Consider the following 27787-nt stretch of genomic DNA (forward strand, 5'->3'; position numbering starts at 1 on the left):
AAGAGAGATTCATCCCACCATTAAGGGCAAAAAGTAGGCGAACATATAATAACCCGTGGTTCAATAGTGCCAGGAAGCAAAAGCAAAAAGCAGGAGGAAGTGGAGGAAATACAGAAGGCAAAGGTCAGAGGTTAACCAGAATAGATGCAACAGGGCCAAGAGTGACTACATAAACAAAAGACAATCGGCAGAAAGAAATTATGGAAGTGATATTGCCTCCAAAACAATGAGACAACCGAAACTCCTGCATAACCATCTTGAGGTTATCTTGAGATGATTTCGGGGCTTTAGTGTCCCCGCGGCCCGGTCCTAGACCAGGCCTCCACCCCCAGGAAGCAGCCCGTGACAGCTGACTAACACCCAGGTACCTATTTACTGCTAGGTAACAGGGGCATTCAGGGTGAAAGAAACTTTGCCCATATAAGAAGGAAAATGACAGTGAATGACCAAGTGACCAGGTTACGAAAAAGGGGGAAGCCAGTATACAGAAAATGATAAAGAAATTTGTGAGAAGCTCAGTGCCAGCTTCCATGGAGTGTTCACTATTGAGCCTGAACAGCTCCCAGAGCTAGATGAGGAAGCAGCCCATGATGAGAAACTACTAAATATTGAGGTAACAGCTGAGGAAATAAGAATAAAGCTAACATCACTGGATGAAACTAAAGCTACTGTGCCAGATATAATATCACCATGGATGTTAACAGAAGCAGCACAGCCTCTCAGCACACCTCTAGCACTAATCTATAATGAGTCACTTACACAGGGTGAATTGCCAAACTGCTGAAAGAAGGCAAATGTGGTGCCAATCTACAAGAAAGAAGATAGAGAAGAGGCACTTAACTACAGACCAGTGTCACTCACAAGCATCCCTTGCAAAGTACTTGAAAGAATAATAAGATTAAGATTAGTTGCACACCCAGAAATAATTAGGTTTGTAAGTAAACAACAACACGGCTTTAGAGCAGGGAAATTATGCCTGATGAACCTCCTGGAGTTTTATGATCAGGAAACGAAATTAGGCAAGACAGAGATGGATGGGCAGATTACATAATTCTGTTCTACCAAAAAGCCTTTGACATAGTACCACACAGAACTATTATACAAACTTAAGAGGTAGGGTGGGAGTAGGTGGACATACACTATCATGGGGGTAAGGAATTACCTGACAGACAGGTGTCAGAGAGTGACAGTGAGGGGCGAGGAGTCGGACTGGCGTAGAGTAACAAGCGGGGTGTCTCAAGGATCGGTGCTGGGACCCATACTATTCCTCATTTATGTAAATGACTTGACTGCAGGAGTCGAGTCTTTTATGTCAATGTTTGCAGATGATGCAAAACTAGTGAGAAGGGTGGAGACAGATGAGGATTGTAAGATTCTCTAGGATGACTTGAAAAGATTGCAGAGCTGGTCCGAGAAATGAGTGCTAGATTTCAACAATAACAAGTGCACGGTGATAGAAATGGGAACAGGAGCCAGGAAACCGAAAGGGCAATATACGATGAAGGAAAATTATGTCCCAATATCGTTAAGAGAAAAAGACCTGGGAGTGGTTATAACACCAATCCCAACTCCAGAGGCTCATATAAATAGAATAACGTCACCCGAATATTCTAATTTGGCAAAAGTCAGAACATCCTACAGAAATTTGAGTAAGGAGGCTTTTAAATCATTGTATATCGCCTATGTGAGGCCAGTCTTAGAGTATGCTGCCCCATTCGTGGAGCCCCATCTTAAAAAACACATAAGGAAGCTCGAAAAAGTACAGAAGTTTGCAACGAGACTCGTCCCAGAGCAGCGAGGGATGAAGTACGAAGACAGACGGAAGGAAGTAAACGTGTCGACGTTTCAAAGGAGGAGGGAGAGAAAGGACATGATACAGACGTATAAAATACTTAGAGAGATTGACAAGGTGGAAACAGAGGAACTGTTTACAATTAATAAGAATAGAACAAGAGTGAACGGATGGAAGCTTGAGACTCAGATGTGTCAGCGTTTTTTATGACTTTTTCTTACGATAAAAGAAGGTTTTCTTTTATCGTAAGGGTAGTGAATAAATGGAATGACCTAAAGGAGCAGGTTGTAGAGGCTAACTCCATTCATAACTGTAAAAGCAGGAATGATTGAGAAATAGCTTAGGTGTCATTGTATTATACAACCAACAGCTATAAAAGCGGGTCCAAGAGGTGGAGCTCCATCCTGCATGTACAAATAGGTGAGTAAAAATAAGTGAGAACACTGTAAACAACAAATGGTATTTGTGGAGACTGAAAGATGTAGCTGCGGACTTGAGCCTCCCATTAACTCTTCGACTCATCAGTGAAAAAGAGGAAGTTGCCAAAGGAATGAAAGACAGTCAATATAGTGCCAATGTGCCAGAAAGAAAGGACACAGGCGCCACTAAACTACACAGTAGCTTCGTTAACGACCACTCTCAATTAGGCACAGGAGAAGCTTGCAAGGATACGTCTCGTGGAACACGTAACAACATTGTTTCTCTCAAAGCATCATCATGGATTCAGTTAAGGCAGATAATTCCCTACAAATTTATTAGAGTCATGTTTAAATAAAAATGATAAAACTAAGGGAAGAAGGGTTAGCTGCCTGTACTTTCACTGATAATCAACAAACGTGTAACACAGTTTCATTTATTAGGTCCCCATCCAAAAATTGAAAACCAGGATTTCATTACTAATGGGGTGCTGGTATGGAGAAGAGAACATATCATTGGTTGAAAACAGAGTAATTCTCAAAGAAGAGAGATTAACGGCAAACAGAAACAAGTATTAAAAAACGCAAGTATACCTCCTGTGAGATCATTTGGGATCATTCAGATTGTGATATATGTCATCAAACTGACTGAGGAAAATCATAAGTATCTTTGCTTACAGATTATGCATAATTGCTGAGATTTACATATGAAGACGTTTGAGGGAGAATACAAGGAGATCTAGATGCGCTCAAGCAGTGGTCGGACAGATGGTCACTTTCCTTTAACACTGACAAATGCAAAGTACTAAACATAGGTGAGACGAAGAGAAGGCACCAGGAATAGTATAGACTAGAAAGTTATTTCATGATTCTGTTAACCCAACAAGGTGAGGACTGCTAGGATGGTACACGCGCACATGGACAGATAATTTACATCATAGTTGTGAGAAACGTTTAGGTGACCAAAACACTATTATCTAGGTAACACAGTGTCCCGGACTTACTAATGTTCCACAGTCACTTCCATATTGATTTGATCTCCAATTTTTTGTTTAGATTGTTCGATAATTTACTCGATTTTTTCAAATTAATTCTCACAACTTAAGAATAAAAGAATAAAAAACTATATTTCACGAACAGCAAAAGAAGCGCCAACTGCTATTTCTTGGGTGGAACTCCGGACTGCGAGGCCGCGGAGGACGCTCCCACAGCTGGGCTACGAGGCCGCGGAGGACGCTCCCACAGCTGGGCTACGAGGCCGCGGAGGACGCTCCCACAGCTGGGCTACGAGGCCGCGGAGGACGCTCCCACAGCTGGCCTACGAGGCCGCGGAGGACGCTCCCACAGCTGGGCTACGAGGCCGCGGAGGACGCTCCCACAGCTGGGCTCCGACGGCTTCTGATTACTCTTTCATAAACACAGATCTTATCTTACATAAACACCAAGAATCTATAATATGCAAAATGAAATCTAGTGTGTTGCTTGTTTGTGTGGGTTAGTGAGTTATAAATAAATAATAAGTAAACTGAATATGAATAATATTTGTTGAATTGTTACTGATCATGAACTTTGAAAAGTGCTTCAATAAGTGAAAGTTACGTAAGTGATTTCTACATATGTTTGGTCCAGGCATAATTAGCACACACACACACACACACACACACACACACACACACACACACAAACAGTCACTCAGACATTCCTGTAAGCATGCAAGTGCTGATTTGATGTGTACTTCATTAGAACGTTACAAGTTAAATCCGATTTTAAATGAAGTTGAGGTTAAAGGACACAGATGAAGTTGGAAAACACATTGTATCTAACTTTACTATACCATTCGGACCATAAGCACTCATCCACTGCCTTACTGTAACCAACATAAGAATCATAAACACTCACCCACCACGTTACTGTAAACAACATGTGAGTCATAAACACTCACCCACCACGTTACTGTAAACAACATGTGAGTCATAAACACTCACCCACCACGTTACTGTAAACAACATGTGAGTCATAAACACTCACCCATAACGTTACTGTAAGTAACATGTGAGTCATAAACACTCACCCACCACGTTACTGTAAACAACATGTGAGTCATAAACACTCACCCACCACGTTACTGTAAGCAACATGTGAGTCATAAACACTCACCCAACACGTTACTGTAAACAACATGTGAGTCATAAACACTCACCCACCACGTTACTGTAAACAACATGTGAGTCATAAACACTCACCCACCAACATACTGTAAACAACATACGGTATTTGTTAAGACTGGAATATGTAGTTGCGGACTTGAGCCTCCTATAAATTCTTCGACTCATCTGTGAAAAAGAGGGAGTTGCCAAAGAAATAGAAGACAGCCAATGTAGTCCCAATGTGCAAGAAAGAAAGAAATGACACAGGAACCACTAAACTACACTGTGACGTTATCAACGCTTTCTATGGAGTGATGTGTGGCGATTTCGGCGTCATCTATGGACCTGCACTCCAACTACTAGGCGTTGCGTGAGATGAAGACGACGCCATCTATTGGCGGAGGTTTGGCGTCTGTGAAATGCTTCTGTTTCATACCTCACTGAGGAGAGGAGGTCGATGATGATGACCTCTAGTGAGGACGTAACGGTGTCAACGCCTTCTAGATTGTGCATCCGATTACATGTCACAGTTCCCCGGCGACAGATTGTCATTCTGTGTTCTCCATGTAAACTTTCTGACTGGCTAATGACTTTTATGTTCACAGAGGTGACGTGAAGGGTCTATAGCGTGGTGGAAATCATTTCACCTTGGGTAGTGCAGAACTTCTAACTTGCTCCTGTGAGAGGACAAGAGGTCGCCGTCGGTAGTAAGCAGTGTGTTAGGTGTTGTACTTGTGCAGTGTTGTGTGGACCGACGTAGCCGGGATTTGGCCAAGAGGAGTTGCAAGACGAGAGTATTGACCGTCTGCTGAGAAGTGTTGCTAGTGTGTTGCTAGAGACTTCTGCCAGGGTGTTAGAGACCCTTGGAAGGGATTATTTGTGACCCCTGTCAGTGTGTTGCTGAAGCCCTCTTCCAGGGTGTTTCTGGAGAGCAGATGTCCGGTATTGGGACATCGTGACGATACGATGTGTGGACTGGCCCATGTTGAGGAAGGTGAACTCGCCGGTGATTACCACTGAACGTGGGGGACGTATATTTGAGCATAGTGAACTCACCGGGTTTTGAAGAACACTGCAGATATATTGAGTGTTCTGTGTGAGAGCGACACTGTGTACGTAAGTGTAGTTATACTTCATTGGATAATATATTGGTGATGGTGTAATTGCGTCTTGGTTTATTCTCTTTATTCCTTGCACTATTACTTGCTTCAGCCAGTTCTTAAGAACTTACCATTGACTTGGGGTGGGATCATAAAAGAGGCTCTAAGGCACATTAAGCAGAAGGAACCCGGTTACTGGCTCAAGCTGGCCGAACATAATTGGCATCCCCAGCGGGATCCGACTTCTTGTCAGGTAAGTTTGATAAAATTGGTTAAGTAATTAGTGCAATCCCCTTTGTATAGATTTAATTTCCCATTTTGTGTAAGTGTTAAGTGTAATGTTCAATGTTGGGAAACAGTGCAGTGGTACGTGACTGTGTGCACCGTTTTGAAAGTTAACAATGGCCGAGAAAATGACCATTGATACTCTGGACGATGATCAGGAATTCCTAAACCAGGAGAACTGCCTTCCCAAGTTGAAACATCTTGGTAAGCGTGAGCTTGTGTTAATAAGTGCCTACCTTGAGATAAAAGTGAATGATAGAGATTCGCGTGTTGAGATCCTCTCAAAGGTGTAAAGACATTTACACCTTTTATACTTAAACCTAACGGCAAGCAGGAAGGTGAAGTCCATAGTAAAGGAGAAAGTGTTATACTTCCACTGAAAATGAAGACCAACGAAGTGATGGCGAGAGTGACCCAGTTGAGCTTAATGTGAGTCAATTAACTGTGAAAATGCGTGAGTTAGAAATCCAACGTGAAATAGAATGAAAAAAGTTAGAACTAGAGAGAGAAGAGAGAAAGCTAGAATTAGAAAGTTAAAGAAAAAGAAGGACGAAGAGAGAGAAAAAATAGAAAGAGAAGAAAGAAGAAAAAGAGAGGAGAGGGAACGTGAAATCGAATTGAAATGTTTGGAAATGGAAGAATGGAGAAGAGAGAGAAAGATGGAGAAGAAAGGCAACACGAATTGGAAGTGCCAAGATTTAGTGGTAGAAAGGAAACTTGTGGTTTCGACCCAGTGCGGAACATTAAAATGGTGCCTAAATTCAATGAGAAAGAGATGTCCATGTTCTTTGCTGCTTTTGAGAAGGTAGCTGCATCATTAGACTGGCCAAGTGACAACTGGCCAATTATGATCCAATCTGTGCTGACTGGGAAAGCTCAAACAGCGTACTCCACACTGTCGGTAGGTGACTCTACTGATTATAATGCTGTCAAGAAGGTGGTGCTGATGGCATACCAGTTGGAGCCTGAGGCATATAGGCAGGAGTTTCACCACCTTAAGAAGACATCAGAGCACACCTTTACGGAGTTCGCGTGCAATAAAGAGCGGCTGTTTTACGAATGGTGCGCTTCTCGGAAGGTGGAGACCAAAGAACAACTGGAACAACTCGTCTTATAAGAAGATTTAAAAGAGTGTTTGTCCGGTGATCTGAAGACATTCTTGGAGGAGCAGCAAGTAGACCTTGGGTGCTACTTGCTGCATTCTTATGCACTGATATGCATTCTGCATTTTTACTTTTCCATTATTCTTTTTCTTTATCTGTCTAGTTCTAGCTTTCTCTCTTCTCTCTCTAGTTCTAGTTTTTTACATTCTATTCCACTCACTGACGTTCACTTAATATTTTTTTCTTTTGAAGTAATTTCTGGTCAGGAAAGCAGAATAACTCTCACTGGTAGACTCATCACACCAGGCAACCTGGGGTCATAACACAGTATGATGGTGGGTGAGTGTTTATGACTCACATGTTGCTTACAGTTTGGTAGGTGAATGTTTATGACAAACATGTTGCTTACATGTGAAGGACTGATCGAGAACTGGGCCGCGGGGACGCTAAGTTCCGAAACCATCTTTAATTTGTAACTTTCTATTGAAGTACTGTTGATGTGTGTATTAATTTGGAAAGAATATAGTAAAATATCACATAATCTGAAGAGAAAATTGGAGATCAAATCAATATGGATGTGACTGTGGAACATTAGTAAGTCCGGGACACTGTGTTGCCTAGATAATAGTGTTTTGGTCACCTAAACGTTTCTCACAACTTTGATGTAACTTATCTGTCCATGTGCGCGTGTCCCATCCTAGCAGTCCTCACCTTGTTGAACTAACAGAGTCAAGAAATAGATTTCTAGCTCTACTATTCCTGGTGCCTTCTCTTCTTCTCACCTATGTTTAGCACTTTGCCTTAGACAGTGTTAAAGGGAAAGTGACTAACTTTCTAACGACCACTTGAGCGCATCTAGATCTCCTTTTACTCTCCCTCAAATGTCTTCGTTTCTAAATCTCAACAATTATGCATAATCTGCAAGTTAGGTTACTTGAAATTTTCTTCTGTTAGTTTGATGACATATATCACAGCCTGAATGACCCCAAATGATCTCGCGGGGGTACACTACTTGCGTTTGTTAATACTTGCAACTGTTCGCCGCTGATTTCTCTTCTTTCAGCATTAACCTCTGTTTTCAACCAGTGACATGTTCTCTCCTCCACACCAGCACTCCTTTAGTTATGAAATCCTGGTCTTCAATTTTGAGATGGTGGCCTTCTAAATTGAACTATGTAACACGTTTGTTGCTTATCAATAAAAAAATAGGCAGCTAACCCTTCTTCTATTAGTTTTATAATTTTTGTTCAATCATAACACTTATAAACTCGTTGGACATTTTTGGTCTTAACTGAATCCATGCTGATGCTTAGTTTAGTTCATTTATTATGCACCATATACTCGTCCTGTGGACGGTAGTGGAAAAAGTTACTGAGGCACATAATGGGCTCAGGGACTGAACCTCAAAATTCGTTTAGTTAAGCAAGTTACAATCTTGATGAGCTAGTTACAAAAGTCAGTGCCCATCTTCACATGAACAATGGGCTCGAGACCGACCATAAGTAAAGTTTCTAAATTAAGCAACTGACATATGTGGAGAGATAGTGTCACAATTGATATGTTTGTCCTGCACACCGCCCCCCATCCAGTGGGCAGCGGTGGATAGGTTACAATCACTTTGTTACTACTTACAGTTAGCAAACTGGGGATATTTGGCTAAAATTTCTGGTAGCAGATGACTTTGAAGGAAAAATTTACACATCTCTGGAACATTTGTTATTGAATTTTCTCTGAATTCACGTATCTTTTCGTACTCTATCACATAGTGACGGAGGGTGTGCGAATAATTTTGTTGACACAGTTTACATTTGGTCAGGTCTACATCAGCAGATAATGAGAATTCCCAGAGATACTTGTAACCGAGTCTAAGCCGAGCAGTAGTAACATCTAGAAGTCTACTGATTTTATTGGATGAACCATAGATGTGTGGCTCCTCTTACATGATAGTATGATGATAGATGGAATTACTGGTGTTGATTTCACTTTGCCTCAAATCTACAAGATTTTGTTGAAGTTTCAGCTTTATTACTTTTCATATTGTTCCGACTATTGGATGGTGCGTAGTGCCGACCTAAATGGTCAGCGAACCTCTGAATGTTCTGCTTTGAGAGAACTCTTCATTTTTTAAGTGTTCCAAGAGACGTTTCCGTGCAAGCTTCTCTAGCGCCTAACTGAGAATGGTCGATAATGAAGCTACTGTGTAGTTTAGTGGCTCTTGTGTCCTTTCATTCTGGCACATTGGCACTACATTGGCTGTCTTCCATTCCTTTGGCAACTCCCTCTTTTACACTGATGAGTCGAAGAGTTAATGAGAAGCTCAAGTCCGCAGCTACATCTTTCACTATCAACAAATTCAATTTGTTGTTTACAGTGTGGTGGTGGCTGTGAGATTTTTTTCTACACCTACCTCCCTTAGGAGGTGGACTACAAGTTTAAAGTCTGCTCACGGCAGTTAAGCATGAGTCCAATAGAAAAAGGAAAAGCGGGAGCAAACCGCCAGGCCTCCACCACCAGGGGTGAAAACCTGTCCACAATAGGCCGCTGGCTCCTCCTAGTTAAACAGGACGTTAAAACTAATAAAGGGTAACCGACGGGTTTTCACAATCAAATATTTATATTTGAAGTGGCGCTATGAATTGGAATTCGAATTCCCAAGAACAGCCGCCTTATCAAGATCACATCAACATTTAATAATAATATGCAGAAATATGGTGGAATATTATGGTTGAAGGGTTGACATCAAAGACTGTTTTCTACAACATAACAATTTATTAATAACAAGAGACTAACTACTACATTACCGAGTTTACGTTACGTTAATGTCAATCCAGTGGCACGATAACAAACAGCTAAATAGCAACCCTTGCTGTGCGGCTGCATACTGAACTAACCTGAACACAGGTGTGCCCACTGATGACGCAATATTGCAAAACAAAGAAAAATATCACAGACTAAGTTACACCACAGCGAATGGTTACGTTATTGTACATCCAGTGGCATTTGCAACACAGCTATTCAACAGCCCCTCGTGAAGTGACAGCAGGCTCCATCTTGCTGACACTTCGGGCTGACAACATGAACTAACTGAACAAATGAAGGATCCACTGAAACAAAGACACAAGCAGGCAATCAATAGTGTCACGGTTTCCCTGACAGCTACTATAATCACAAACTCAGGGGTCCTCCCGACCCCCCAGGAGAGACCCACGTAACTAGGCGGAAGTCTAACAGTGACTCCCCCCCTATCACAACCCCGTGTGAACACTCTTTGCAACTCCCTACAAGAAGTTGCACTGTTGTAAACAGTAACAAAGACAGGCAAGGCAGGATTCTGGGACACAGCTCCACAGATCCCTAGATGACTCTACTCTCGTCACCAGACGACAACCAAAAGAAATTGCCTTAAGTGATTAATTACGTTAATTGACTGATCGCAGCAGTCAGCAACAAAGTACTACGGTAATCACATACAATGTTCAAATACTCCGTGTAAACAACAACATCAACACCTGGAGAATTCACTAAGTGGCGATTACTAATTATCTCTAATTAGCTACAAGTGCTTAATCACTCTGTCCGCAGACAGAGCTGATCAGTCCAACGAATTACGGACGCTTAATTACAGCGCAATTGACTCCGATCACAGCAGACCGTCAACCCCTTACGTTAATTACTCAATTAACGACAGCTCGTTAAATCGTTAACACTACGTTAGTCTTCACTTGACAATTCCTCCACTGCGTGAACTTCCCTGTGACTGTTGCCTTTACACGTCCCTACGTTAATCATTAACACTTGTCTCTCTCTTGTTAACAATAACTCAACATATTACAACACACTTGACTCCTTGCAAGTATTCAGTGAGTAATTCTCAATTAAGGTCAAACGGACCACTAATTACATCCCCCTTGAGTTACGTTAACTAAGCCTACCCTAACTTGGTAGCTTCTCCACAGTCTGTGTCAAAAAAAATTACTTGTAAGTGTTAATTACCCTAATTAGGGCACTAATTACTGCTGAGCCATTAATTACCCGTCACCAGGACCGATAATTAATCATCCATAAATACGTCTCACTCCGCACTGCCTAAGCAGGTCTCATCAAACACTGTGAATTCATGGGAAAGGAGTTAATTACCCTAATTAACAAGATGTGCCAATAATCCACTGTCCTCAGACAGGATATGATTAATACAACGATTTATGCTAGCTCCATGACCTCGCTTTACCGAGTCATCGGAGCTCTCCAATGCTAATTACTCCACTAATTAACATGAGCCACTAATTGCCCCTGAAAGGTAATTAGTCTCGAGCATATTACGTTAACACAAATACTGACAGACTCTGACAGAACCTCTCCCACTACGTGAATTCATGATGAGAAGGCTAATTTCATAATTAGCTAGAGTGGTCAATTAACTGTCACATGGACAATTAATTGCTCCCGAGACGTATCTCATTATAGCTCAACACTGTTCTCACTTAACAGCCCTCACTCATTCCACAATACTAAGTGTGCACCCCTTATCCAGTTAATTACCCCTTAATTAACTCACTGAATCCTTAAGTCCTCAACATAACTTAAAGAAACAAAGTAACCCCAGCGTTACATAGGTCACACTATAATGGCATGCAACAACATATCAGCACTACCCACATATAGTTGCAGCTCTGCAACTTGCTAATTACTGTGCCCACACAATAAAACACACGGTTGTGCAACACACACAAGTATAGTAATATTACTGCCCCTCTCCCTCTTTTACTTCTTGCACCCGATTGCAAAGGAATACTGTGAACACACACATACTTCAGCCAGGCAATTAACCCATCAATTGCCTGCTCTCATTAAGCACTGAAAATTCCCCTGAATAATCCTAGAGGTCCCTTAATTACCCTCAACACAGTTCCTGGGGCAACAATATTGTATACTGATAACAACACTGCACAAACCTGCAACATAATGATGCCGTCAGCATACCCCACATGCAAATGACATCATTAGGCAATCAGTCAGCAATCACCTCTACTGACTACCACACAACACAGTACATAGACATGCAAATGAACACATAGAAATGGCCTTCACATACTCTGAAAATTATATCACCAAGTAATATGTACTAATTACACAGACTTCAGGGGTCCTCACTGACACTCCTGACTACCTCTAATGATTATAATTTTACCGTACTCTATGGCATTAATCCAGCCTGAACGATTATATAGAATCGACAGGCTGGATCACTTATATGGTAAATCTCTACACTGACTGGTCACACACTCCAGTCAGGCTACACACTTATAAAATATATATATATAACTACTTGTGTGGTACCGTGTACAACATCCATCTCCAGGTACATCTCAACCAATCACCTGGACGACAGTACAGATAGCTGTCTCTCAGCTGCTTCCTCACTGTTAACAACTTTTATTGTACTCACGGCTCCTTTCTACTGCCTTCTTTCCCTTATTTTCCTCATTACCAAAGTTACTACCACACTAGCTGACAACACTTAGCTGCTTGCTCCTCATGCGTCGACAAGATGTGGCTCTAGGCTGTCCCGGGAAAGTGGCCAAGGCATGTGGCCACAGCGCCCCTCCCGAGCTGAGAGAGGGGGGGTTTGGTGGCCTGGGGTGGCCGGCGTGCGGGTGGCCTGAGTGGCGCATGACGTGATACCACCCCACCGGCCGGGCGGGCGGGCGGGGTGGTGGTTGCCTGGGTGGGAAGCCCACCCGCGGGCGGGCGGGCGCGCACATGGGTGCCGCCCACAGGAGTACCCACGCGGCTGGGGAATCTCCACCCCATCACTCTAGAACCTGCCTTTGTTCTACACTGGGGTGACAATGGTTGGTGGCGTCCCCATACTGACGCGGCCTGGCGGAATGCAAAGTCCAGCATGGGCCTGCAATATCACATACGCTTACACTGCCCAACATCAATTGTCCATTGCCACTAGACAGGATACTCAGACCCGAGGGATGAGGGATCAATCTGATACTCCATGAGGCTTCTGCCAGCCTGCCTCATGCGTTCACACAGTCAACTGTCCCTTAGCTTTTTACTGTTTCTTCCGTAAATCCCTGGCCCCAATTCACTAAATTAGGCCTTGACACAACCCCTGATGGCAGGAGTGCCACCAATTGAGTAATTTGGATGACAGAAGCGATTAACAGGGGGTGGAGGCGGCAAGGGTGCCGCCCCCACCCAAACACCTCTTGCTTCCCTGGCCGCCCAATTCAAACTGAAGATTTCGCGGGCTAAGGGTACCCTGGATGCCCATACCTACTCCCTACAATGCCTAGACCAATCCGCTTGGAGCCGGCACAGCTCCTCGTGCCGCCCCCAATCAGAATTCTTCGCGCCAAAACTAGGCTTGGACCACATGTGCCCCAAACCAATCACCTCTCTCCGTCACCCTCGGGCGTCCCGTGACGTCACAAGGAGGGTGAGGCCTAGAGTGGCGTGATGTCTCCCATGTGGGGGGGGGGGAAGAGGCAGCACTCACCCCGCTCTCCCCCCCCCCCACCTCTAACGGTTTTACTCCAAGTAACTCACATCCTACTTCACAGAAACAGGAAAATCTCTGTAATTCTCTCTACAGAGCAATCCCAGACTTCTAACTACTCTCAAGTGATAGTTCTTGACATAAGCTTTCATTCAACACCCAACAAGCATATGTTATTTTGAAAGCTTCAATTTCTAGAGTGTCTAGCCCAATCTAGAAACTAGGAAAACTAGCTGAGGGATCTAGATCCCTCACAGTGGGAGTGTTTATGATTTAAATGCTTCTTTCAGTGTCGTAGTATGTGAGTGTTCAGGATTCTTATGTTGGTAACCGTAAGGCAATCCGTGAGAGTTTATGGTCCGAATGGTAGAGTAAGGCTAGATACAATTTGTTTTACAACTTCATCTGCGTCGTAAAACCTTATTGAAAATCTGAATTAATATGTAACGTTCTATTAAATTAAACATCAAATCAGCACTTGCATGCTCATGTGAATGGCTGAGTGACTGTTTGTGTTGATGTGTATGTGTGCTAATTTTGCCTGGACCATAAATATATTGACATTATTTACGTTACTTTCACTTAGTGAAACACTTTCCAAAGTTCATGAAAAGTAATTAATTAAAAAAATATTATTCATATACAGTTCACATATTTATTTATATTTATAACTCACTAACCCACACAAACAAGCAATACACTAGATTTCATTTTGCTTATTAGTTTCTTGGTGTTTATGTAAGATAAGATCAGTGTTTATGAAAGAGTAATCAGAAGCCGTCGTAGCCCAGCTGTGGGAGCGTCCTCCGCGGCCTCGTAGCCCAGCTGTGGGAGCGTCCTCCGCGGCCTCGTAGCCCAGCTGTGGGAGCGTCCTCCGCGGCCTCGTAGCCCAGCTGTGGGAGCGTCCTCCGCGGCCTCGTAGCCCAGCTGTGGGAGCGTCCTCCGCGGCCTCGTAGCCCAGCTGTGGGAGCGTCCTCCGCGGCCTCGTAGCCCAGCTGTGGGAGCGTCCTCCGCGGCCTCGTAGCCCAGCTGTGGGAGCGTCCTCCGCGGCCTCGTAGCCCAGCTGTGGGAGCGTCCTCCGCGGCCTCGTAGCCCAGCTATGGGAGCGTCCTCCGCGGCCTCGTAGCCCAGCTGTGGGAGCGTCCTCCGCGGCCTCGTAGCCCAGCTGTGGGAGCGTCCTCCGCGGCCTCGTAGCCCAGCTATGGGAGCGTCCTCCGCGGCCTCGTAGCCCAGCTGTGGGAGCGTCCTCCGCGGCCTCGTAGCCCAGCTGTGGGAGCGTCCTCCGCGGCCTCGTAGCCCAGCTGTGGGAGCGTCCTCCGCGGCCTCGTAGCCCAGCTGTGGGAGCGTCCTCCGCGGCCTCGTAGCCCAGCTATGGGAGCGTCCTCCGCGGCCTCGTAGCCCAGCTGTGGGAGCGTCCTCCGCGGCCTCGTAGCCCAGCTGTGGGAGCGTCCTCCGCGGCCTCGTAGCCCAGCTATGGGAGCGTCCTCCGCGGCCTCGTAGCCCAGCTGTGGGAGCGTCCTCCGCGGCCTCGTAGCCCAGCTGTGGGAGCGTCCTCCGCGGCCTCGTAGCCCAGCTGTGGGAGCGTCCTCCGCGGCCTCGTAGCCCAGCTGTGGGAGCGTCCTCCGCGGCCTCGTAGCCCAAGTGTGGGAGCGTCCTTCGCGGCCTCGTAGCCCAGCTGTGGGAGCGTCCTCCGCGGCCTCGTAGTCCAAGTGTGGGAGCGTCCTTCGCGGCCTCGTAGTCCAAGTGTGGGAGCGTCCTCCGCGGCCTCGTAGCCCAAGTGTGGGAGCGTCCTTCGCGGCCTCGTAGCCCAAGTGTGGGAGCGTCCTCCGCGGCCTCGTAGCCCAGCTGTGGGAGCGTCCTTCGCGGCCTCGTAGCCCAGCTGTGGGAGCGTCCTCCGCGGCCTCGTAGCCCAGCTGTGGGAGCGTCCTCCGCGGCCTCGTAGCCCAGCTGTGGGAGCGTCCTCCGCGGCCTCGTAGCCCAGCTGTGGGAGCGTCCTCCGCGGCCTCGTAGCCCAGCTGTGGGAGCGTCCTCCGCGGCCTCGTAGCCCAGCTGTGGGAGCGTCCTCCGCGGCCTCGTAGCCCAGCTGTGGGAGCGTCCTCCGTGGCCTCGCAGCCCGGAGTTCCAACCCATGGAACGCAGGCAGTGCTTCTTTTACTGTTTAATTAATTCAGTTTTTTTGTTATTCTTAAGATGTGAGTATTAATTTGGAAAGAATATAGTAAATTATCGAACAATCGGAAGAGAACATTAGAGATCAATGGGTGAGAGTGTGGAACACTCACATCCATTGAGTGATGTGACTGTGGAACATTAGTAAGTCCGGGACACTGTGTTGCCTAGATAATAGTCTTTTGGTCGTCTAAACGTTTCTCACAACTATGATGTAAATTATCTGTCCATGTGCGCGTGTACCATCCTAGCAGTCCTCACCTTGTTGGGTTAACAGAATCATGAAATAACTTTCTAGTCTATACTATTCCTGGTGCCTTCTCTTCGTCTCACCTATGTTTAGTGCTTTGCATTTGTCACTTAAAGGAAAGTGGCCATCTGTCCGACCACCGCTTGAGCGCACCTAGATCTCTTTTTACTCTCCCACAAGCAGATGATGAGTCACAATAGTAGTAGGCATCCATCAGTCTCAGGAGACTATGGAGTTGCTCTTTGGTTGTCGGTCTGTAGTGGCCCCTTCAGTGCGCAAAGCCAGGGTAGGTTGATACGGGGGGAGAAGCTGTTACCCATGCAGCAGGTCTCCCCTCTCCACGGCGCCGAAAGTCTCTAATGGAAAGGCCAACGCCAATACGATTGGTTCCAGCGCTGTTGCAGGAACTGTGAGCTCTGGAGTTGATCTTGAAGTCGGTGAAAAAAGGCACAGGGACTCCTAACCCGGAGATCGTCGTGGTCGTGGATGTAGAAGAACTACCCCATCAAGGGTATGAACGACCCCAGCCTCCTGAAGCAGAGCCTGGGGCCACACGACCTCCCCGGGAGGTGGACGACCCAATCCCGCATCTACGGGTTCCAGGCGTAGTTTAATAACTAATTGATAAACATAACTTTAAAACTGATTCAATAAATAAGTTCAATAACTAATTGATAAACCTTAAAGAACTGGTGAGAAGTTATGTTAATTTCAGTTTGCTTAAATTTATTAGAGCTGTGCTGCTTATAAAATACGTTTGAGTTCGATCCCCGATGGTCCAAGTGCTTGGCATTGTTACTCCGCTCCGTCCTCTCGCTTCTTGCAGTGTATGTGTTCGATCCCCGATGGTCCAAGTGGTAGCTTCGATTCCTTCACTTCGTCCTTATATATCTCAAATGATCTTAATATCCCTTCCAAGTGATATATAATCATATAATCATACTGGCCTAGTACTTTCACCTCATAAATACCTTTCCTTACCTTACCTTACCTCGCTTCCTCACAGAGACTCTTCTCCTTCCTAATTTTGTCTTCTCATGCCTCAACTGTCACTTGTTGATGTATGATGAAGTGGATGAATGTATGACTGTTGAGTTCTTTATTAAGCAGAAAGCGTCGTGGTGAGACTGGGAGGTCGGACCCGGTGTTCACGCGGTCACCAGTTGGACCCGGTGTTCACGCGGTCACCAGTTGGACCCGGTGTTCACGCGGTCACCAGTTCCACCTCACTACCCAAAACTTCATTTTTTCCATATATTGGCCACAAAATACTTTAGTTTTAATTCGTTACTATTTTCCATATTTTTAATCATATTTTAAACATTGAATCACGTTTTATTTACCAATTCCAGTAACTTTTATGTATTACATTATTTATTGTTATTATAGTATTACGACACAGCAATAACGTGTTGTGAGTGTTGCAACACAGACATGACATACTGTGAGTGCTGCAACACATAAATAACTTATTGGGATTGTTCAAATGCAGAAATAAAGTGTTTTAGTTTGCAACACATGATAAAGTGTGACAGTTACAACACATAAATAATGTGATGTGAGGCCTGCAACACGGTAATACCATGCAGTCGGTGTTGCAACGTTGCAACATATAAATACCCTGTTGTGAGTAAGGGTTTCGACATGTCTTTTCTGTGTTGTAATACTCACAACACTTCATTCCTGTGTTGAAACACTCACAAAACTTTATTCCTGTGATGTAACACTCGCAACACTTCATTCCTGTGATGTAATACTCACAACACTTCATTCCTGTGTTGAAACACTCGCAACACTTTATTCCTGTGATGTAACACTCACAACACTTCATTCCTGTGTTGAAACACTCACAACACTTCATTCCTGTGTTGAAACACTCACAACACTTCATTCCTGTGTTGAAACACTCACAACACTTCATTCCTGTGATGTAACACTCACAACACTTCATTCCTGTGATGTAACACTCGCAACACTTTATTCCTGTGTTGAAACACTCATAACACTTCATTCCTGTGTTGAAACACTCATAACACTTCATTCCTGTGTTGAAACACTCATAACACTTGATTCCTGTGTTGAAACACTCACAACACTTCATTCCTGTGTTGAAACACTCACAACACTTCATTCCTGTGTTGAAACACTCACAACACTTCATTCCTGTGATGTAACACTCACAACACTTCATTCCTGTGTTGAAACACTCACAACACTTCATTCCTGTGTTGAAACACTCACAACACTTCATTCCTGTGTTGAAACACTCACAACACTTCATTCCTGTGATGTAACACTCACAACACTTCATTCCTGTGTTGAAACACTCACAACACTTCATTCCTGTGTTGAAACACTCATAACACGGTATTCCTTTACGTAGCAACACTCACATATGCATTCGTATTATGTCTGTGTATTTTTCCTTCTCTATATATTGACTGTCATTTACAGCAAGGATGTCATTCAGGATTATTTCCTCTTTAGCATCAGTAAAGAAATATAATGAAAAATATGTTCAATGCCTTAACATACTGAAAAGAATTGACCAAATGTACCTTAACACATTATTTATTATTACCATAATAATCTTAACTATTACTATAATATAACCATAATTGCCTTATCTAGAACTATAATATTATCAGTATTACCTTAACTAGTACTATAATATTACCATAATTACCTTAACTATTGCTATAATATTACAAAATTTAGTGAAAATACGTAATTTGTCTGTCATTGAGAATCTATTCACTAAAGTCTTCACTGTAGAGAGATAACTTCAAGAAAATCATTGACAAAGTTTAGTGCAAGAATATAAAACTTGTAAGTTTGTACAACCCGTCCTCCTGTTTAGACAGTAGTGTTGTAACAATGTGCACCATAGTACATAGATTGACGTACTAAGCAATTAGAATGAAGAATTTTGCACTATTCCCTATATAGAGTCTGAAAAAAGGGGGCAAAAAACAAATTCCAATTAAACATTCCAAGTAAAGTCTTGGAATGATCCTACACACTTTTAACTTTATAAGTAAACTCTGAGCGTCTGGACAAGACTTCAAATGGACCTTCAAAATGATGCTCTAGAGCAGTCTCCACTCTGGTGTTAAGAAACCAGAGTGCTCACCTGGCTGTAAACGTCTAGACTCTTCTAGAGAGCTTAAAGCATCCAGAGTCCAACAGAGGCAACAGTCCGCAACATCTGCTTCAGTGTCTGGTGAAATCTTCCCAAGACTCTGGCGATGACTCTGGGGAATTGGTGTTTTATGTTATACCTCTGAAAAAAATTGTTGGAACTCAGCTGAACGAAAATTACTACCATTGTCAGACTGGATCACACGAGGCAGTTAAAACAAGGTACAAAACTTCACAAGATAATTGATGTTTGTTTTAGCTCTAATATTACGTACAGGATAGGCTTCAGGGAATTTTGTTGTAGCACACATTAAGGTTATTACAAATATATGACCAGACTTGGTCGTTGTCAAAGGGCCTACACATTCTACTATGATGTGGAGAAAAGATTCAGGTGGAACTTCAGTTGGATGAAAGGGAGCTCTAGGTACAGTTTGGCTGGGTTTCCTCACCACTTGACAGGTTACACACTGTCGACAATATTTTGCAATATCTTACTTAAGTTTTGACCAATAAGAGTACTTTGTTACCTGAAACAACATTCGACTGATCCCTTGGTGACCACTTAAAGGATCGTCATGAGCAGCTGTGAGGACTTGTTCACGGTATGCTTTGGGGACCACAAGTTGGGTAACACTCTCACAGTCCTCTGAAGTGGGACATAACTTAGATCTCCATCGTCCCATCATCATCTGAACTCTGAGGAAGTATCCAACATCATCTGCCAAACCATTCTCCTCTGGAACGACTTGAGAAAACATACATACAAACTATGGTCATTCTTTTCAAGTTGGGCCAAAGTGTGGGATTCAACATCAGTAAAATGTTCATGAATGTTCATGAACATTCCTAAGTTTCTGAACAGTAACAATTCTATAAACAAAACTCATAAACATTATACACAGACATCACAATAGTGTGATGCATCAAATGAACAAATCCACAAGGGCCGTGACGAGGGTTCGAACCTACGCCTGAGAGGATCCCAGACGCGCCTTAATCGACTGTGCCACGACATTGTCAAAAGAATTGCAACCGGGAGTGCAACTGCCCTCACAAAGACACTAGATTTCATTTTTCTTATAAGATTCTTGGTGTTTATGTAAGATAAGATCTGTGTTTATGAAAGAGTAATCAGAAGCCGTCGTAGCCCAGCTGTGGGAGCGTCCTCCACGGCCTCGTAGCCCAGCTGTGGGAGCGTCCTCCGCGGCCTCGCAGCCCAGCTGTGGGAGCGTCCTCCGCGGCCTCGTAGCCCAGCTGTGGGAGCGTCCTCCGCGGCCTCGCAGCCCAGCTGTGGGAGCGTCCTCCGCGGTCTCGTAGCCCAGCTGTGGGAGCGTCCTCCGCGGCCTCGTAGCCCAGCTGTGGGAGCGTCCTCCGCGGCCTCGTAGCCCAGCTGTGGGAGCGTCCTCCGCGGCCTCGTAGCCCAGCTGTGGGAGCGTCCTCCGCGGCCTCGTAGCCCAGCTGTGGGAGCGTCCTCCGCGGCCTCGTAGCCCAGCTGTGGGAGCGTCCTCCGCGGCCTCGTAGCCCAGCTGTGGGAGCGTCCTCCGCGGCCTCGTAGCCCAGCTGTGGGAGCGTCCTCCGCGGCCTCGTAGCCCAGCTGTGGGAGCGTCCTCCGCGGCCTCGTAGCCCAGCTGTGGGAGCGTCCTCCGCGGCCTCGTAGCCCAGCTGTGGGAGCGTCCTCCGCGGCCTCGTAGTCCAGCTGTGGGAGCGTCCTCCGCGGCCTCGTAGCCCAGCTGTGGGAGCTAGCGTCCTCCGCGGCCTCGTAGCCCAGCTGTGGGAGCGTCCTCCGCGGCCTCGTAGTCCAGCTGTGGGAGCGTCCTCCGCGGCCTCGTAGCCCAGCTGTGGGAGCTAGCGTCCTCCGCGGCCTCGTAGCCCAGCTGTGGGAGCGTCCTCCGCGGCCTCGTAGCCCAGCTGTGGGAGCATCCTCCGCGGCCTCGTAGCCCAGCTGTGGGAGCGTCCTCCGCGGCCTCGTAGCCCAGCTGTGGGAGCGCCCTCCGCGGCCTCGTAGCCCAGCTGTGGGAGCGTCCTCCGCGGCCTCGTAGTCCAGCTGTGGGAGCGTCCTCCGCGGCCTCGTAGTCCAGCTGTGGGAGCGTCCTCCGCGGCCTTGTTGGGTTAACAGATTCAAGAAATAGCTTTCTTGCCATTATTATTCCTTGTTCCTTATCTTCATCTCTCCTATGAAGAGATCTTTGCATTTGTCAGTGTTAAAGGAAAGTGACCATCTGCCCGACCACCGCTTGAGTGCATCTAGATCTCCTTGTACTCTCCCTCAAACTTCGTTGTTTTAGAATCTCATCAATTATGCATAATCCGCAAGTAAGAAAACTTAAGACTTTCATCTGTTAGTTTGATGACATATATCACAATCTGAATGACCTAAAATGATCTCGTGGGGGTACACTACTTGTGTTTTTTAATACATGCAACTGTTTGCTGCTGATTTCCCTTCTTTCAGCATTACCCTCTGTTTTCAACCAATTATATGTTCTCTCCACACCAGCACTCATTTAGTTATGAAATCCTGGTCATCAGTTTTGGGATGGGACCTACTAAACGTATCTGTGTTACACGTTTGTTGATTATTAATGAAATTCAGGCAGCTAACCCTTCTTCCCTTAGTTTTGTCATTTTTATTTATTCCTAACACTTATAAACTCGTAGGACATTATCTGCCTTAACTGAATCCATGCTGGTGCTTAGTTTAGTTCATTTATTATGCACCTCATACACACCTTGTAGGCGGTAGTGGAAGGGGTTACAGAGGCACATAATGGGCTCAGGGACTGAACCCCACAATTCATTTAGTTAAGCAAGTTACAATCTTGATGAGCTAGATACAAAATCCAATATAACTCGTCTCATCAACAGTGGGATCTAGACCGACCACAAGTACAGTTTCTAAATGTAGGAACTGACATATGCGAAGAGCAAATTCCACAATATATATGTTTGTCATGCACACCGCCCCTATCCAGTGGGCAGCGGTGGATAGGCTACAATCACTTAGTTACTACCTACAGTTAGCAAACTGGGGACATTTGGCCAAGATTTCTGGTAACAGATAATTTTGAATGAAATATTTTCACATCTCTGAAACATTTGTTATAAAAGTGTCTCTGAATTCATGTATCTTTTCGCACTCCATCACATAGTGACGGAGGGTGTGCGAATAATTTAGTTAACACTGTTTACATTTGGTCAGGTCTACATCGGCAGATAATGATAATTCCCAGAGATACTTGTAACCGAGTCTAAGCCGAGCAGTAGTAACATCTAGAAGTCTGCTGATTTTATTGGATGAACCATAGATGTGTGGCTCCTCTTGCATGATAGTATGATGAGAGATAGAATTACTGGTGTCGATTTCACTTTGCCTCAGATCTACAAGATCTTGTTGAAGTTCTCGGTGTACTGCTGCTCTCAGATGGCTCGTTGACAATCCAAGGATATACTGAATTTCTCCTTTCAAAGCAGATTCTTGGTTAACTCATCAGGTCTATCATGCATTCGAAAGCCAACATGAAATAGATTCCTCGTAAAATGGACCCATTTACCATAATTAATAATTTTGTCTAGTTTCAGACACGAGCATGTTACAGTTATGTCTTAAAGAGTTGGGAGCAATTAAGGATGATAAAGAGTTGAGAGTAATTAAGGAAGATAAAGAGTCACTTACAATTAATGTATCAAGTTTGGAGACTTGTACACATTTTAGTGCAAGTAGCAGAGTAAATGGTTCGGTCTAAAGTATTGAGCCCCCATTTGTTTTTATGGACTCCCCACTCTAAATTTAAGCCATCGCCCATTGTCAGGACAACTGCACTTCCAGCTGCACCCGTGGGGCGGTGTAGGGAACCATCAGTGTATATGATTTAAGAGAGGGAATGCTCTGTGGACAGAGCCTTAATAAGGCTTAAGGCGTTGAGCTTTGCCCCAAGACGAATCTTGGGCTGATCTCTAATTTGCTTCTTGAATGGAAAGGGAGGGATTAAAACTGGAAAGGGTGTAACCTCCCACGGCGCAGGAAAGTGCCGTTGTTGTTTCTCTTGGTACAAATTATAAATCTGATACATTCTGAGTTGAGTTCAAGTTTTAGTTATCCATTTGGAACAATGTTGACCTTCAATAAAGAAATTCTGGAGGGCTTCTGTGCAAGGGTTAGGATGAGTTAGCCTAAGCATGTTTATACCAATTTGACAGTTAATTTCAGCAACACGATCAACGGCGTTTGAAATATTAAGTTAATTTCTTAGTTTTAGTATCTTTGTGGTACGAAGGCACCCAAGGATTATTCTCAAGGCTTCGTTCTGCAATTATTCAGCCCTCAAAGATTTCTTTCAGGCATCAGAGCAATCAGTGGTGCAGCATAATCCACTAAAGATCTGATGCATGCAAGGTACATCATTTTGACAATCCTGACATTGGCACCATAGCCTGAGTGATAACCTGCAACAGCCTTGAGAGCTCGGAGCCTCTCTTTATACTGACGACAGAGTTTGAATACAACAGGACCATACAGTGGCACCTCAAGGTCAAGGTATTTGAATCTGTTTACATAGTCAAGCTGGGAGCCATCAGACAGTTGCATCTTGCGAACAGCTCCTCCCTGCCTGGGTGGGCGCCGATTGTGTATCTTTGTTTTCTCTGCTGAGATGACTAAACCTAGGTCCTGACATGAGTTTAATACAGAGTTAAGAGTGTTCTGCGTGTTATCATACCTAGTGGTGTGTTTCATTATATCATCAGCATAGCTAATGATGTACACGTTGGGTTTGCTCGGTACAGAGCTTAACAGCGTGTTTATAAGGATAATAAATAAGGTAGGACTGAGGACACCTCCCTGTGCGGTACCTAGTTCCAAGTCTCTTGTTACACTTCTATGCCCCTGGAAAAATACAGAAGTCTTCCTGTTGGATAAGTAACCCCTGATCCAACAAAGAAGCCGACCACCAATGTTCATTCTTGCAAGCTCACTCAAGATAACATGTCGGTTTGCAATATTAAAGGCAGACTTGAGATCTAGAAAGGTGGTATATGACAATTCAGTGTGCAGGGTAAGAAAGGTGGTGATGCAATGATGCACACTCCTTCCATGCATGAAGCCATATATCTGGGGGGATAGCATGGTTCTTATTCTATGGAGGAGACGGTTTAGGACCATTCTCTCGAATGTTTTGCAAATGCAGCTAGTAAGGGAAATTGGGCGGAAAGCATTCTCTTGATTTAGCTTGGGAATTGGAATGATTATACTGTTGGTCCAAGAGATAGGAAGTTCCCCAGTAACATAGCTCATATTATACAGCTCAAGAGGGGATTCCCTGGTACTAAAGGGAGCAGACGCAATATGTCATAAGTGCAACCCGTTCTCGCAAATTTAATAAGTCAATATTGAATTATTAAATATGTGCATAGGTGACATACTTAACATAATAGTTTCCCTTGAAAAGCTTCATAGAAAACACCGACCTTACCTAACCTACTTAGTATGTTAAGATAAGCATCTTATTGCTTCGTAATTACAATTATTACCTAACCTATACCTATAATAGGTTAAGTAACAATTTTAATTACGAAGCTATAAGATGCTTATTTTAACATACTAAGTAGGTTAGGTAAGGTCGGTGTTTTCTATGAAGCTTTTCAAGGGAAACTATTATGTTTAGTATGTTACCTATGCACGCAACTAATAAGTCAATATTGACTTATTAAATTTGCGAGAACGGGTTGCATAACCCTTCACCACCTACCCTACCCTTCACCACCTACCCTACCCATCACCACCTTCCCTACCCATCACCACCTACCCTACCCTTCACCACCTACCCTACCCATCACCACCTTCCCTACCCATCAATACCTACCCTACCCTTCACCACCTACCCTACCCTTCACCACCTACCCTACCCATCACCACCTACCCTACCCATCAATACCTACCCTACCCTTCACCACCTACCCTACCCTTCACCACCTTCCCTACCCTTCACTACCTCCCCTACCGTTCACCACCTACCCTACCCTTCACTACCTACCCTACCCATCACCACCTACCCTAACCTTCACCACGTACCCTAACCTTCACTACCTACCCTACCCTTCACCACCTACCCTACCCTTCACTACCTACCCTACCCATCACCACCTACCCTACCATTCACCACCTACCCTACCCATCACCACCTTCCCTACCCATCACCACCTTCCCTACCCTTCACCACCTACCCTACCCATCACCACCTACCCTACCCATCACCACCTACCCTACCCATCACCACCTACCCTACCCATCAATACCTACCCTACTTTTAACCACCTACCCTTCCCATTACCACCTTCCCTACCCATCACCACCTACCCGACCCTTCACAACCTACCCTACCCATCACCACATACCCTACCCATCAATACCTACCCTACCCATCAATACCTACCCTACCCATCAATACCTACCCTACTTTTCACCACCTACCCTACCCATCACCACCTACCCTACTGATCACCACCTACCCTACCCTTCACCACCTACCCTACCCTTCACTACCTACCCTACCCATCACCACCTACCCTACCCATCACCACCTACCCTACCCTTCACCACCTACCCTACCCATCACCACCTTCCCTACCCATCAATACCTACCCTACCCTTCACACCCTACTCTACCCTTCACCACCAACCCTACCCATCACCACCTACCCTACCTATCAATACCTACCCTACCCTTCACCACCTACCCTACCCTTCACCACCTTCCCTACCCTTCACTACCTACCCTACCCTTCACCACCTACCCTACCCTTCACTACCTACCCTACCCATCACCACCTACCCTAACCTTCACCACCTACCCTAACCTTCAGTACCTACCCTACCCTTCACCACCTACCCTACCCTTCACTACCTACCCTACCCATCACCACCTACCCTACCCTTCACCACCTACCCTACCCATCACCACCTTCCCTACCCATCAATACCTACCCTACCCTTCACCACCTACCCTACCCTTCACCACCTACCCTACCCATCACCACCTACCCTACCCATCAATACCTACCCTACCCTTCACCACCTACCCTACCCTTCACAACCTTCCCTACCCTTCACTACCTACCCTACCCTTCACCACCTTCCCTATCCTTCACCACCTACCCTACCCTTCAACACCTTCCCTACCCTTCACCACCTTCCCTGCCCTTCACTACCTACCCTACCCTTCACTACCTACCCTACCCTTCACTACCTACCCTACCCTTCACCACCTACCCTACCCTTCACCACCTTCACTGCCCTTCACCACCTTCCCTACCCTTTACCACCTACCCTACCCTTCACCACCTTCACTGCCCTTCACTACCTTCCCTACGCTTCACCACCTTCCCTACCCTTCACAACCTACCCTACCCTTCACCACGTTCCCTATCCTTCACCACCTTCCCTACCCTTCACTACCTACCCTACCCATCACCACCTACCCTATTCTTCACCACATACCGTACCTTTCACCACCTACCCTACCCATCACCACCTTCCCTACCCATCACCACCTACCCTACCCTTCACCACCTACCCTACCCATCACCACTTACCCTACCCATCAATACCTACCCTACCCTTCACCCCCTACCCTTCACCACCTTCCCTGCCCTTCACCACCTACCCTACCCTTCACCACCTTCCCTACCCTTCACTACCTTCACTGCCCTTCACCACCTACCCTACCCTTCACAACCTTCCCTACCCTTCACTAAATTCACTGCCCTTCACCACCTACCCTACCCTTCACCACCTTCCATACCCTTCACCACCTTTACTGCCCTTCACTACTTTCACTGCCCTTCACCACCTACCCTACCCTTCTCCATCTTCACTGCCCTTCACCACCTACCCTACCCTTCACCACCTACCCTACCCTTCACCACCTTCCCTACCCTTCACCACCTACCCTACCCTTCACCACCTACCCTACCCATCACCACCTACCCTACCCATCAATACCTACCCTACCCTTCACCACCTACCCTGCCCATCACCACCTTCCCTACCCTTCACCACCTTCCCTACCCTTCACCACCTACCCTACCCATCACCACCTATCCTACCCTTCACCACCTACCCTATCCATCACCACCTACCCTAGCCATCACCACCTACCCTACCCTTCCCATCACCACCTACCCTTCCTATCACCACCTACCCTACCCATCACCACCTTCCCTACCCATCACCACCTACCCTACCCTTCACAACCTACCCTACCCATCACCACCTACCCTACCCATCAATACCTACCCTACTTTTCACCACCTACCCTACCCATCACCATCTACCCTACCGATCACCACCTACCCTACCCTTCACCACCTACCCTACCCTTCACCACCTACCCTACCCATCACCACCTTCCCTACCCATCACCACCTACCCTACCCTTCACCACCTACCCTACCCATCACCACCTTCCCTACCCATCAATACCTACCCAACCCTTCACCACCTACCCTACCCTTCACCACCTACAATACCCATCACCACCTACCCTACCCATCAATACCTACCCTACCCTTCACCACCTACCCTACCCTTCACCATCTTCCCTACCCTTCACTACCTCCCCTACCCTTCACCACCTACCCTACCCTTCACTACCTACCCTACCCATCACCACCTACCCTAACCTTCACCACCTACCCTAACCTTCACTACCTACCCTACCCTTCACCACCTACCCTACCCTTCACTACCTACCCTACCCATCACCACCTACCCTAACCTTCACCAACTACCCTACCCATCACCACCTACCCGGTCGAGAGCCGGTCGGCCGAGCGGACAGCACGCTGGACTTGTGATCCTGTGGTCCTGGGTTCGA

Source organism: Procambarus clarkii, chromosome 5 (genome assembly GCF_040958095.1).
Source record: "Procambarus clarkii isolate CNS0578487 chromosome 5, FALCON_Pclarkii_2.0, whole genome shotgun sequence".
In the NCBI taxonomy this organism is placed as follows: domain Eukaryota; kingdom Metazoa; phylum Arthropoda; class Malacostraca; order Decapoda; family Cambaridae; genus Procambarus; species Procambarus clarkii.